Below are 12738 nucleotides of genomic sequence, written 5' to 3' on the forward strand. Positions count from 1 at the left end.
GCTGGAACTGCAGTGCTCAGGCAGAAGGAGACAAAGGAGGCGGCCAGGGACACAACCCTCACAGCCACACCCAGCAGGGCAAAAGGCTCCCTGGTGACCTTCTCTGGCCACCCAGCGCACAGACAGAGGCAGGGCAGCATCTTTCTCACAGCACACGTTCATCCCGAGCAGTGCTGCTTTCCTCCTGCGTGGTGACACCAGTCCCAATCCTTACCTCGCCCTCTCCATCCAGCACTTCTCGGGACATTCAGCTCTACTTCCTTCTTCCCAGGGCTTTCTGCCCACGTGGGAAGTCTGTCTTTCTTACACGAGAGAAGGCCACTGGGCTGAAGCCACCACTCTTGACGCAGGTTGTATTTGGTATGGAGGAGGGGAAGGCAGCACACTGGGAAGGCTCGAAAGATTGTCAACGACATCCCACAGGGAACAGCTCTCCATACCACATAATCGATCAGCCATGCATTTTAGTGACGATCCCCCAACCAAATAGCTCGTCCTCTTCATGACTTCTCCATGCCTTTTCATATCATAACTACCCACTTGCCAGCCCCACAAAGTGTAGGGGCTGCCATGGAAAACTCAGAGCAAATGCCAGTGATTTTGGCCAGAGAGTCCTGTCTCCGTAGAGCAGCTGGCAAGCACCTTCACAGCTCTCTTGCCTTGTGAGCAGCCCTTTATAGTGGGATGGTCTTTGCTCACCAAGTCGTCCCACTCACGGTGGTCTGAAGTGCCCACAGAGCGCCACCACTGACAACCAAGTCGCAAGAAACCCCCAACTGGGTTGCACTACCTTGCACCTCCAGAGCAGCCGCCTCTTCACCACGGAAGCCATGTACCCTGTGATCACGGCAATCACACATACCGCCTGCATATTACTTGTTTCATCAGAGTAATTCCACATAGAGTTCTTACACATGGGCATTGTGTTGACAAAAGCCAAGCGATCCCTGCAGATGAAGAACGGCTCAAGAAGGACATGCATCAAAATAGCTCCACAGCTTCCCTTGCCCCGCATTGCCTTCCCTTTATTGACTTTTTTCCTTGCTTTGCCTGCCTTGCCTTGCCTTGCCTTCCCTTCCTTTCCTTTCCTTCCCTTCCCTTTTCTCCTCTGCATGTTTCCCATCCTGCGTGTAGATCCTTCTTCATTGTCAGTGCAATCCCTCCTTCTCCATCCCACCTCCCCACCTGCCAAAAGGAACTTGCCTCAATTGCACGCTCCCTGTCCTTCCACCATCCTTGTACATCCTGGCGAATACCACTCTGTTTCCCAACTTTCTTCCCGCTTCCTTCACCTTCTGCTTTTGCAGGCGCCAGATCAGTCAGTTGAGCAGAGGCAGTACCAATACTGTTGAAGACGCACACCCCTCTGTCCCGGGAGAGGCTGGTAGTGGGATGGGTGAAGATCGGGGACCATGGCCCAAAGAAGAGCACAACCACAGCAAAGTGGCAAGTGCCTCGCGTCTCTCTTCTCCTATCTGCTGCCAGGTGGAGAGCTAAATCACCCCACAGGAGCCCAACAAGGCCAGGTAGCACACCAGGGAATTGGTGCCACCTGTGGAGACAAGGAGCGCACCCGTCCAGCAGCTCTCAGCAGCACAGGCCAGCACCTCTCAGAAGAAGCAGTCAATGACATTGGGGCTGCGGCTGGGCAAACAAAAGTGAGTGCCACTGGTGCCGACAAGGGGAGAGTGGCCCCAGCCCTCAGGCGTGCTACTGCAACGGCACAGACCTTCTGACGTGACACTGTGGATCCCCGGGGCTGGCACATGGCCACAGATCGGTCGTAGGCCACAACTGCCAGCAGGAAGATCTCAGCGCAGGCATGCTGGTGGAGCAAGAAGAGCCGGGCCACGCAGCTGACAAAGGAGCTTATCTTCTCCACAGATAGGATGTCCAGTGGCATTTTGAGCATCATGACCAAGGAGTGGCCGATCACCGAGGCCCAGAAACTCAGAATCGTTGAGGTGGGAAGGCACCTCTGGATGGCCAGGTCCAACCCTCCTGCTGGGAGCAGGGTCAACCAGAGAAGGTTGATCAGGACACTGCCCCGTGTTTGATCTGAATGTCTGCGAGGAAAGAGATGCCACAAGCTGCCTGGGCAACATCTCCTGGGCTTGGCCACCCTCAGAGTAGAAGAGTTTTTCCTCACGCCTAGGCGGCATTTCCTTTCACACTGCTCCACTATGCACACAAGGGCAAGTGAGCAAGCACCCCTACCTACACACGAGCACCTGTGGACTCGGCTGAGCACACACGGGGAAGGCCCTTGGCAGGGCAGGGCTGGAGCACCCTTGGGCAGGACAAGGCCCCACACACACTGATGGTGTTGGTGTTGGTAGGGGACCGCCAGAGAGAGCCCAGAGAGCAGGGAAGGCCCGACAGGCACACCAAGGCCTCCCTGGAGCACCATTAGGAGGCAAGGTGTCGAAAGCAGCAGTGCTGACCACCCGCCTGCGGAGAGAACGGCCAGGGACCATCAGAGAGAGCTTGGAGGGTGGGAGAAAGGGGACGCGGCACACCGTCCTGCTTGCGAGCCCTTTGGCATCCGGGCAAGGATTGCAGGGCTGGGAGCAGCAGGGCCCTTCCTGCCAATGGGGCTGCAAATGAGCCCACACGAGTGCCCCAAGCCAATGTCCCCAGCCTGCACGCGACCCCTCCGGCACTTGGGACTCATCTTCTGCTGGCACCGATGCGCTCCGGTCCCAGAAATCCTTGGGCCTCCCACCCCAGCACTGAAAAGGAGCCTTCAAGGAGGAGCAGGTACGGCCAAACAAGGGAATGAAAAGGCAGCTGTGCAGGAAACCAAAACACAGCCCGTATCATTAGCTGGGATGTTTTGCATTTCAGATGAGCTTCTCAGAAAATTGTTACTTCCACAGAGGCTTCCTCTGGACCTGGGGCAGTGCAGGACCGGTATAAAAGCCACCCCAGCTCTTCGCTCTCTCATCCACTTTGCTCCCCTTCCTCTCCTTCGGAAGCAAGTGAGTTGGAAGCTCTGTCCTATACCGGGGCTTGGGGCTGCCTGTGTTGGGAGGGGAAGCGGGGAGAAGGTTTGACGTGGAGAGGGGCTGGTTCTGGGCTGAGGGGACTCTTGGGCTCTTGGCTAGGAAAGAGCTTTCCTGGGCCTGGCTCCTTTTGCTCGGTGCCCAGGTGGAGAGGCAAAGAGGCCTGTGGACCTCCCTGCACGGTCTCCAGCTCCCCAGCCAGCACGTGCCTTGGCTCCCTCACGGTGGGCGGACAGGCTGCTCCTCACGCCCCCCTGTGCTCCTCCCTGCCCTCTCCCCCCAGGTGCACCTCCAGCCCCGCGACATGTCCTGCTACAACCAGTGCCTGCCCTGCCAGCCCTGCGGCCCGACCCCGCTGGCCAACAGCTGCAACGAGCCCTGCGTCAGGCAGTGCCAGAACTCCACCGTCGTCATTGAGCCCTCCCCCGTGGTGGTGACCCTGCCCGGCCCCATCCTCAGCTCCTTCCCGCAGAACACCGTTGTGGGCTCCTCCACCTCCGCTGCCGTTGGCAGCATCCTCAGCTGTCAGGGAGTGCCCATCAACTCCGGGTGCTGTGACCTCTCCTGCATCACCAGCCGCTACTGCGGCAGAACATGCCTCCCCTGCTAAAGCTGCCGCAGGCGGACCCACAGACGGAACCCCAGGAACCCAGAAGACGGTCACGGACTGAGCACGGAGATCCTGGCCATCGCTTTCACAGGGACTGAGCATCCATGGCTCCACCTGCAAAGGCAGGCACGAAGCGGCACGCCTGGGCTCTCTGGAAACATGGCCCTTGGCTGACGTGCCTCTTTCTCACTCTCTTCTCTCTCTCTCTCTCTTTTCTCTGTTGTCTTCTGCTCCCCTGGGCTGTGATCACCTGCTAAGCCCCATCCCAGGAAGGGCCTGCTGCCGCCCTCCCTCTCAGGGACAGGCAGGCATGCGGGAGGATGCCCGGTGCAAACTCCACCCTGGCCAAGGGGCAAAGACTCCTAGCTACCCCTGGTGCTCCCTGCACCATGGCCGCCACTCAGAGGACCTCCTTTCCCTCTTTCGACTCATTAAAGTTCTGCTGCATCCCAGCCTGGGCCTCTGCGTGGTCCTTCTCTCCCCGGACGCTCCCCCACAGCTGCCAGACAGAAAGGCGTTGCTCTGGGGAGAGCTTGCAGGCACAAAGGAGAGCCAGCAGCATTCCTGGAGGAAGGAGACGGTGAGGCACAGGCAGTGCGCTCCTTCCAAGACACTGTCCCTTGCAGCTGGGGAAGATGTCCCTGGCTCCTGCAGAGCCGCAGCCGTCAGGGCCTGCCTTGCTGCATCCCTGCACACAAAGGCCCTCCTCAGCCTTCGACAGCGCCCTGCGGATGATGGGGAGCCCAACCAGTGCCCGAGCGAGGAGTCCGTCTCCCCAGCCGCACTGGCGGGTGGCGCTGGCACTGGGAGCTGCTGCTTCTGCATCCAGCCGCACCTGGGAGCTCTCCCTGGCAGGCAGCTCTTGCTTCAGGAGGGCCCCTCTCCCTGTGGCAGGTGCGGTAGTGGTGGTGGTGGTGGTTGCATGACAGGTTGCTCCTCTACACACACCCCTGTGCTCCTCCCTGCCACCTCTCCCAGGTGCACCCCTGGCCACAAGACTTCTCCAGCTACAGCCTCTCTCTCCCTCGCTCACCTCCCTTTGTGGCTTCCTACTACAAGCCGTTGCTCCTGCAGCATTTCAGCTCTCCCTGCGTAGACTTGAATCTTCTTTGTACATCTTGGGGGATTTTGTCTATCCCCGGTCAGGCTGCCAGCATTTCCTCCAGCACAGCTAGAAGAGGCGGAGTGTCTAAGTGCAGGTGTGGTCTGTTTCCTGACAGCTCACTCTCTGTCTCTCTAGGCATGCACGTAGAAACACTACGTAGGAGGATTTGCGTTACCTGCAAAAGACATGCATAGAGTCTTGCCCCCCCCTTTCACGACCCCTGCTCACAACACGTCTCCCATCCTTTGCCACGTGCCACCTGTGGCCTCCGCTCTCCCCAAAGGATAGCTCCCGGTTTTGACGGAGGGTCGGGACTCCCCTTTTCCCCCTTCCAGCGCCGACAGGCCCAGCAACCCACTGGCCTGCTCCTCTCCAGCCCGACACGCGTGTGCCACCAGCCTCTGCCAGTCCCACCAAGGCTGCCGGGAAAACCTGGACCGTGTCACGCTCTCCACTCAACAGGGTGCCCAGGGAGCTCCCAGGAAGCGGGAGCTGAATCTTGCCAGCTCGCGTGCTCTCCTCCCTCAGCAGCTCAAAGCTGCCTCCAAACCTCAGCCCAAAGGCTGGAACAAAACACTCTGAGGGCTGCCTGCGACGCCACACCTCTGCCCCAGGGAGCCTTTCTACTCCCATTGCCTTGTGGTTAAAGTACTTGCTCAGCCAAACTAAGGGAACCAAGCAGCCACCTCTGCCGGGCCCCAGGCTCCCCAGTGCCAGAACCAGGTTTTCCAGCACGGGGAGCCTCCAACTGGTGCCGCCAGGCCACGGCTCGACCTGCCAAAATCCTCTTGGTCACAAGGGCCCTGGACATCCTCACAGGCACTCGTGCCCGCTTGTAAACTGCCGCCTCTTGTCAGAGGCCAGGCCAGGCTGCCCAAGGGGAGCCACGCACCTGAGACAGGCAGGTAGGAACCTGCTGGCAGTTCCCAGAGCTGGAACTGCAGTGCTCAGGCAGAAGGAGACAAAGGAGGCGGCCAGGGACACAACCCTCACAGCCACACCCAGCAGGGCAAAAGGCTCCCTGGTGACCTTCTCTGGCCACCCAGCGCACAGACAGAGGCAGGGCAGCATCTTTCTCACAGCACACGTTCATCCCGAGCAGTGCTGCTTTCCTCCTGCGTGGTGACACCAGTCCCAATCCTTACCTCGCCCTCTCCATCCAGCACTTCTCGGGACATTCAGCTCTACTTCCTTCTTCCCAGGGCTTTCTGCCCACGTGGGAAGTCTGTCTTTCTTACACGAGAGAAGGCCACTGGGCTGAAGCCACCACTCTTGACGCAGGTTGTATTTGGTATGGAGGAGGGGAAGGCAGCACACTGGGAAGGCTCGAAAGATTGTCAACGACATCCCACAGGGAACAGCTCTCCATACCACATAATCGATCAGCCATGCATTTTAGTGACGATCCCCCAACCAAATAGCTCGTCCTCTTCATGACTTCTCCATGCCTTTTCATATCATAACTACCCACTTGCCAGCCCCACAAAGTGTAGGGGCTGCCATGGAAAACTCAGAGCAAATGCCAGTGATTTTGGCCAGAGAGTCCTGTCTCCGTAGAGCAGCTGGCAAGCACCTTCACAGCTCTCTTGCCTTGTGAGCAGCCCTTTATAGTGGGATGGTCTTTGCTCACCAAGTCGTCCCACTCACGGTGGTCTGAAGTGCCCACAGAGCGCCACCACTGACAACCAAGTCGCAAGAAACCCCCAACTGGGTTGCACTACCTTGCACCTCCAGAGCAGCCGCCTCTTCACCACGGAAGCCATGTACCCTGTGATCACGGCAATCACACATACCGCCTGCATATTACTTGTTTCATCAGAGTAATTCCACATAGAGTTCTTACACATGGGCATTGTGTTGACAAAAGCCAAGCGATCCCTGCAGATGAAGAACGGCTCAAGAAGGACATGCATCAAAATAGCTCCACAGCTTCCCTTGCCCCGCATTGCCTTCCCTTTATTGACTTTTTTCCTTGCTTTGCCTGCCTTGCCTTGCCTTGCCTTCCCTTCCTTTCCTTTCCTTCCCTTCCCTTTTCTCCTCTGCATGTTTCCCATCCTGCGTGTAGATCCTTCTTCATTGTCAGTGCAATCCCTCCTTCTCCATCCCACCTCCCCACCTGCCAAAAGGAACTTGTCTCAATTGCACGCTCCCTGTCCTTCCACCATCCTTGTACATCCTGGCGAATACCACTCTGTTTCCCAACTTTCTTCCCGCTTCCTTCACCTTCTGCTTTTGCAGGCGCCAGATCAGTCAGTTGAGCAGAGGCAGTACCAATACTGTTGAAGACGCACACCCCTCTGTCCCGGGAGAGGCTGGTAGTGGGATGGGTGAAGATCGGGGACCATGGCCCAAAGAAGAGCACAACCACAGCAAAGTGGCAAGTGCCTCGCGTCTCTCTTCTCCTATCTGCTGCCAGGTGGAGAGCTAAATCACCCCACAGGAGCCCAACAAGGCCAGGTAGCACACCAGGGAATTGGTGCCACCTGTGGAGACAAGGAGCGCACCCGTCCAGCAGCTCTCAGCAGCACAGGCCAGCACCTCTCAGAAGAAGCAGTCAATGACATTGGGGCTGCGGCTGGGCAAACAAAAGTGAGTGCCACTGGTGCCGACAAGGGGAGAGTGGCCCCAGCCCTCAGGCGTGCTACTGCAACGGCACAGACCTTCTGACGTGACACTGTGGATCCCCGGGGCTGGCACATGGCCACAGATCGGTCGTAGGCCACAACTGCCAGCAGGAAGATCTCAGCGCAGGCATGCTGGTGGAGCAAGAAGAGCCGGGCCACGCAGCTGACAAAGGAGCTTATCTTCTCCACAGATAGGATGTCCAGTGGCATTTTGAGCATCATGACCAAGGAGTGGCCGATCACCGAGGCCCAGAAACTCAGAATCGTTGAGGTGGGAAGGCACCTCTGGATGGCCAGGTCCAACCCTCCTGCTGGGAGCAGGGTCAACCAGAGAAGGTTGATCAGGACACTGCCCCGTGTTTGATCTGAATGTCTGCGAGGAAAGAGATGCCACAAGCTGCCTGGGCAACATCTCCTGGGCTTGGCCACCCTCAGAGTAGAAGAGTTTTTCCTCACGCCTAGGCGGCATTTCCTTTCACACTGCTCCACTATGCACACAAGGGCAAGTGAGCAAGCACCCCTACCTACACACGAGCACCTGTGGACTCGGCTGAGCACACACGGGGAAGGCCCTTGGCAGGGCAGGGCTGGAGCACCCTTGGGCAGGACAAGGCCCCACACACACTGATGGTGTTGGTGTTGGTAGGGGACCGCCAGAGAGAGCCCAGAGAGCAGGGAAGGCCCGACAGGCACACCAAGGCCTCCCTGGAGCACCATTAGGAGGCAAGGTGTCGAAAGCAGCAGTGCTGACCACCCGCCTGCGGAGAGAACGGCCAGGGACCATCAGAGAGAGCTTGGAGGGTGGGAGAAAGGGGACGCGGCACACCGTCCTGCTTGCGAGCCCTTTGGCATCCGGGCAAGGATTGCAGGGCTGGGAGCAGCAGGGCCCTTCCTGCCAATGGGGCTGCAAATGAGCCCACACGAGTGCCCCAAGCCAATGTCCCCAGCCTGCACGCGACCCCTCCGGCACTTGGGACTCATCTTCTGCTGGCACCGATGCGCTCCGGTCCCAGAAATCCTTGGGCCTCCCACCCCAGCACTGAAAAGGAGCCTTCAAGGAGGAGCAGGTACGGCCAAACAAGGGAATGAAAAGGCAGCTGTGCAGGAAACCAAAACACAGCCCGTATCATTAGCTGGGATGTTTTGCATTTCAGATGAGCTTCTCAGAAAATTGTTACTTCCACAGAGGCTTCCTCTGGACCTGGGGCAGTGCAGGACCGGTATAAAAGCCACCCCAGCTCTTCGCTCTCTCATCCACTTTGCTCCCCTTCCTCTCCTTCGGAAGCAAGTGAGTTGGAAGCTCTGTCCTATACCGGGGCTTGGGGCTGCCTGTGTTGGGAGGGGAAGCGGGGAGAAGGTTTGACGTGGAGAGGGGCTGGTTCTGGGCTGAGGGGACTCTTGGGCTCTTGGCTAGGAAAGAGCTTTCCTGGGCCTGGCTCCTTTTGCTCGGTGCCCAGGTGGAGAGGCAAAGAGGCCTGTGGACCTCCCTGCACGGTCTCCAGCTCCCCAGCCAGCACGTGCCTTGGCTCCCTCACGGTGGGCGGACAGGCTGCTCCTCACGCCCCCCTGTGCTCCTCCCTGCCCTCTCCCCCCAGGTGCACCTCCAGCCCCGCGACATGTCCTGCTACAACCAGTGCCTGCCCTGCCAGCCCTGCGGCCCGACCCCGCTGGCCAACAGCTGCAACGAGCCCTGTGTCAGGCAGTGCCAGAACTCCACCGTCGTCATTGAGCCCTCCCCCGTGGTGGTGACCCTGCCCGGCCCCATCCTCAGCTCCTTCCCGCAGAACACCGTTGTGGGCTCCTCCACCTCCGCTGCCGTTGGCAGCATCCTCAGCTGTCAGGGAGTGCCCATCAACTCCGGGTGCTGTGACCTCTCCTGCATCACCAGCCGCTACTGCGGCAGAACATGCCTCCCCTGCTAAAGCTGCCGCAGACAGACCCACAGACGGAACCCCAGGAACCCAGAAGTTGGTCACGGACTGAGCACGGAGATCCTGGCCATCGCTTTCACAGGGACTGAGCATCCATGGCTCCACCTGCAAAGGCAGGCACGAAGCGGCACGCCTGGGCTCTCTGGAAACATGGCCCTTGGCTGACGTGCCTCTTTCTCACTCTCTTCTCTCTCTCTCTCTCTTTTCTCTGTTGTCTTCTGCTCCCCTGGGCTGTGATCACCTGCTAAGCCCCATCCCAGGAAGGGCCTGCTGCCGCCCTCCCTCTCAGGGACAGGCAGGCAGGCGGGAGGATGCCCGGTGCAAACTCCACCCTGGCCAAGGGGCAAAGACTCCTAGCTACCCCTGGTGCTCCCTGCACCATGGCCGCCACTCAGAGGACCTCCTTTCCCTCTTTCGACTCATTAAAGTTCTGCTGCATCCCAGCCTGGGCCTCTGCGTGGTCCTTCTCTCCCCGGACGCTCCCCCACAGCTGCCAGACAGAAAGGCGTTGCTCTGGGGAGAGCTTGCAGGCACAAAGGAGAGCCAGCAGCATTCCTGGAGGAAGGAGACGGTGAGGCACAGGCAGTGCGCTCCTTCCAAGACACTGTCCCTTGCAGCTGGGGAAGATGTCCCTGGCTCCTGCAGAGCCGCAGCCGTCAGGGCCTGCCTTGCTGCATCCCTGCACACAAAGGCCCTCCTCAGCCTTCGACAGCGCCCTGCGGATGATGGGGAGCCCAACCAGTGCCCGAGCGAGGAGTCCGTCTCCCCAGCCGCACTGGCGGGTGGCGCTGGCACTGGGAGCTGCTGCTTCTGCATCCAGCCGCACCTGGGAGCTCTCCCTGGCAGGCAGCTCTTGCTTCAGGAGGGCCCCTCTCCCTGTGGCAGGTGCGGTAGTGGTGGTGGTGGTGGTTGCATGACAGGTTGCTCCTCTACACACACCCCTGTGCTCCTCCCTGCCACCTCTCCCAGGTGCACCCCTGGCCACAAGACTTCTCCAGCTACAGCCTCTCTCTCCCTCGCTCACCTCCCTTTGTGGCTTCCTACTACAAGCCGTTGCTCCTGCAGCATTTCAGCTCTCCCTGCGTAGACTTGAATCTTCTTTGTACATCTTGGGGGATTTTGTCTATCCCCGGTCAGGCTGCCAGCATTTCCTCCAGCACAGCTAGAAGAGGCGGAGTGTCTAAGTGCAGGTGTGGTCTGTTTCCTGACAGCTCACTCTCTGTCTCTCTAGGCATGCACGTAGAAACACTACGTAGGAGGATTTGCGTTACCTGCAAAAGACATGCATAGAGTCTTGCCCCCCCCTTTCACGACCCCTGCTCACAACACGTCTCCCATCCTTTGCCACGTGCCACCTGTGGCCTCCGCTCTCCCCAAAGGATAGCTCCCGGTTTTGACGGAGGGTCGGGACTCCCCTTTTCCCCCTTCCAGCGCCGACAGGCCCAGCAACCCACTGGCCTGCTCCTCTCCAGCCCGACACGCGTGTGCCACCAGCCTCTGCCAGTCCCACCAAGGCTGCCGGGAAAACCTGGACCGTGTCATGCTCTCCACTCAACAGGGTGCCCAGGGAGCTCCCAGGAAGCGGGAGCTGAATCTTGCCAGCTCGCGTGCTCTCCTCCCTCAGCAGCTCAAAGCTGCCTCCAAACCTCAGCCCAAAGGCTGGAACAAAACACTCTGAGGGCTGCCTGCAACGCCACACCTCTGCCCCAGGGAGCCTTTCTACTCCCATTGCCTTGTGGTTAAAGTACTTGCTCAGCCAAACTAAGGGAACCAAGCAGCCACCTCTGCCGGGCCCCAGGCTCCCCAGTGCCAGAACCAGGTTTTCCAGCACGGGGAGCCTCCAACTGGTGCCGCCAGGCCACGGCTCGACCTGCCAAAATCCTCTTGGTCACAAGGGCCCTGGACATCCTCACAGGCACTCGTGCCCGCTTGTAAACTGCCGCCTCTTGTCAGAGGCCAGGCCAGGCTGCCCAAGGGGAGCCACGCACCTGAGACAGGCAGGTGGGAACCTGCTGGCAGTTCCCAGAACTGGAAACATTTGTGCTCTGATCTTATCTAGTTGTCTTCCCTAGATTAGTTGTGACGATGAGGGTGGTAGCATGGCAATGACAGTAACTACTTGCAACTATATCTTTCAACTTACTTTAAATAGCAGTTTCACTATATATTATTATTAGGGCTGTATTTTTAGCAGCTTTAAAAAGCTAATTAGCGTCTAGAAACAAATGGAGCTGTTGAGCATCCTGTGGCCACCTAGATTTCTCTAGCTGGTAAGCAAACACCTGCAGAGTGCAACAGTACAAGGACCTCTCTTAATTGCTCGTTGAAAGAAGCAGGGAGACGCTGATGTGGAAGTGCAGGTACAGGCAGTAAGGAGAAATATGCACATGCTGAGTGCAGGGGAAGGCAGGGGGAATGCAGAGTATTTAGAATGGAAGAACAAAGAGGTTATCCATAAATTCAGATCTAAGCGAAACAGACATGAAGCAGCATCGGCTCTTAACCAATTAATGTTGTACGCCACAGTATGCCTGCTTGGAGCAAAGCTCTGCCTATTGATTAAGAGCTATGGGAGGAAGTAGCAGAGGGTTCAGATCTTTTTGGATACTCAGACTAAAAAAGAAGAATTTTTAAGGACAAAAGAGAAAAACAATAAGCAAAGCCACTGACAACAGCTTAGGCTATACTTATGGAAATCCTCGATGCAGTGGGTGTTCACACCAGCATCCACAGTGAAGGGGATCCCATACAGACTGCGATGGCGTATCACGCAAGTGAAAGACTGGGGATGGTAGGCCTTCCCAGTGGCTCGGAGGATCCTTTCCATGATGGGCTTTGCACAGACACTGCATTGCTCCAGTGTGTTCTGCAAACAAAACATACACAACAGACATAAGCACCATCTCAGCAGCACATTTACAGAGGTCAGCTGGGTTGGAGGCTGCTGCTGGTCTACTTGGAGGCTTTAGGTACTTTCTTTTCATTTCTTCTAGGTAAGTGCAGTACAGGCAACAAAGAGTATGGTAACAGCACAGGGCCTGGGTCAAGCCTTTAGTATAGTTTGAGAACAGAAACCAGAGCCATCTTTCAGCAGCTCTGGTGCCCATCAGGTGGGTGCATCTGAGACATTACAGCTTCTGTAGCCAAGAGCACGCGAAGGATTTATGCAGCTTGCACTCCTGGGTTTTTGCCTGTGGATTGCCCAGTCTGAATGACCTTTTGCAGCTGAGTTTATTAGAGACAACCTCCACAGCATGCAGTGCAAAGCTGAAGCGCAAACTCCTGGGGGTACACAGAGACCCCCTAACTGTTCTGCCAATACAGTTTCCATGAAGAATCTTTATCTGCCTTGCAAGAAAATCTTTAACTTCCTCTCCCAACATGGAGACTACTGTTGAGTCTGGGGATAGAACAAAGCGGTGTCTGCAATGAAAGCATTGCAAGGACAGGACTTCAGGATGAC

The 12738-nt window shown here is 57.7% G+C and overlaps 4 pseudogenes; 2 read left to right on the forward strand and 2 right to left on the reverse strand.

Annotated features, from left to right (window-relative positions):
* Window positions 1-253: 253 nt before the first annotated feature.
* LOC126038473 (olfactory receptor 1509-like) lies at window positions 254-1912 on the reverse strand (annotated as a pseudogene).
* A 935-nt stretch (window positions 1913-2847) lies between these two features.
* LOC126038920 (feather keratin Cos2-3-like) lies at window positions 2848-3615 on the forward strand (annotated as a pseudogene).
* A 2289-nt stretch (window positions 3616-5904) lies between these two features.
* Window positions 5905-7563, reverse strand: LOC126038475 (olfactory receptor 1509-like; annotated as a pseudogene).
* A 935-nt stretch (window positions 7564-8498) lies between these two features.
* On the forward strand, window positions 8499-9266 carry LOC126038921 (feather keratin Cos2-3-like; annotated as a pseudogene).
* The last annotated feature ends 3472 nt before the right edge of the window (window positions 9267-12738 follow it).

This window comes from Accipiter gentilis, chromosome 5 (assembly GCF_929443795.1).
Source record: "Accipiter gentilis chromosome 5, bAccGen1.1, whole genome shotgun sequence".
Classification (NCBI taxonomy): Eukaryota; Metazoa; Chordata; class Aves; order Accipitriformes; family Accipitridae; genus Astur; species Astur gentilis.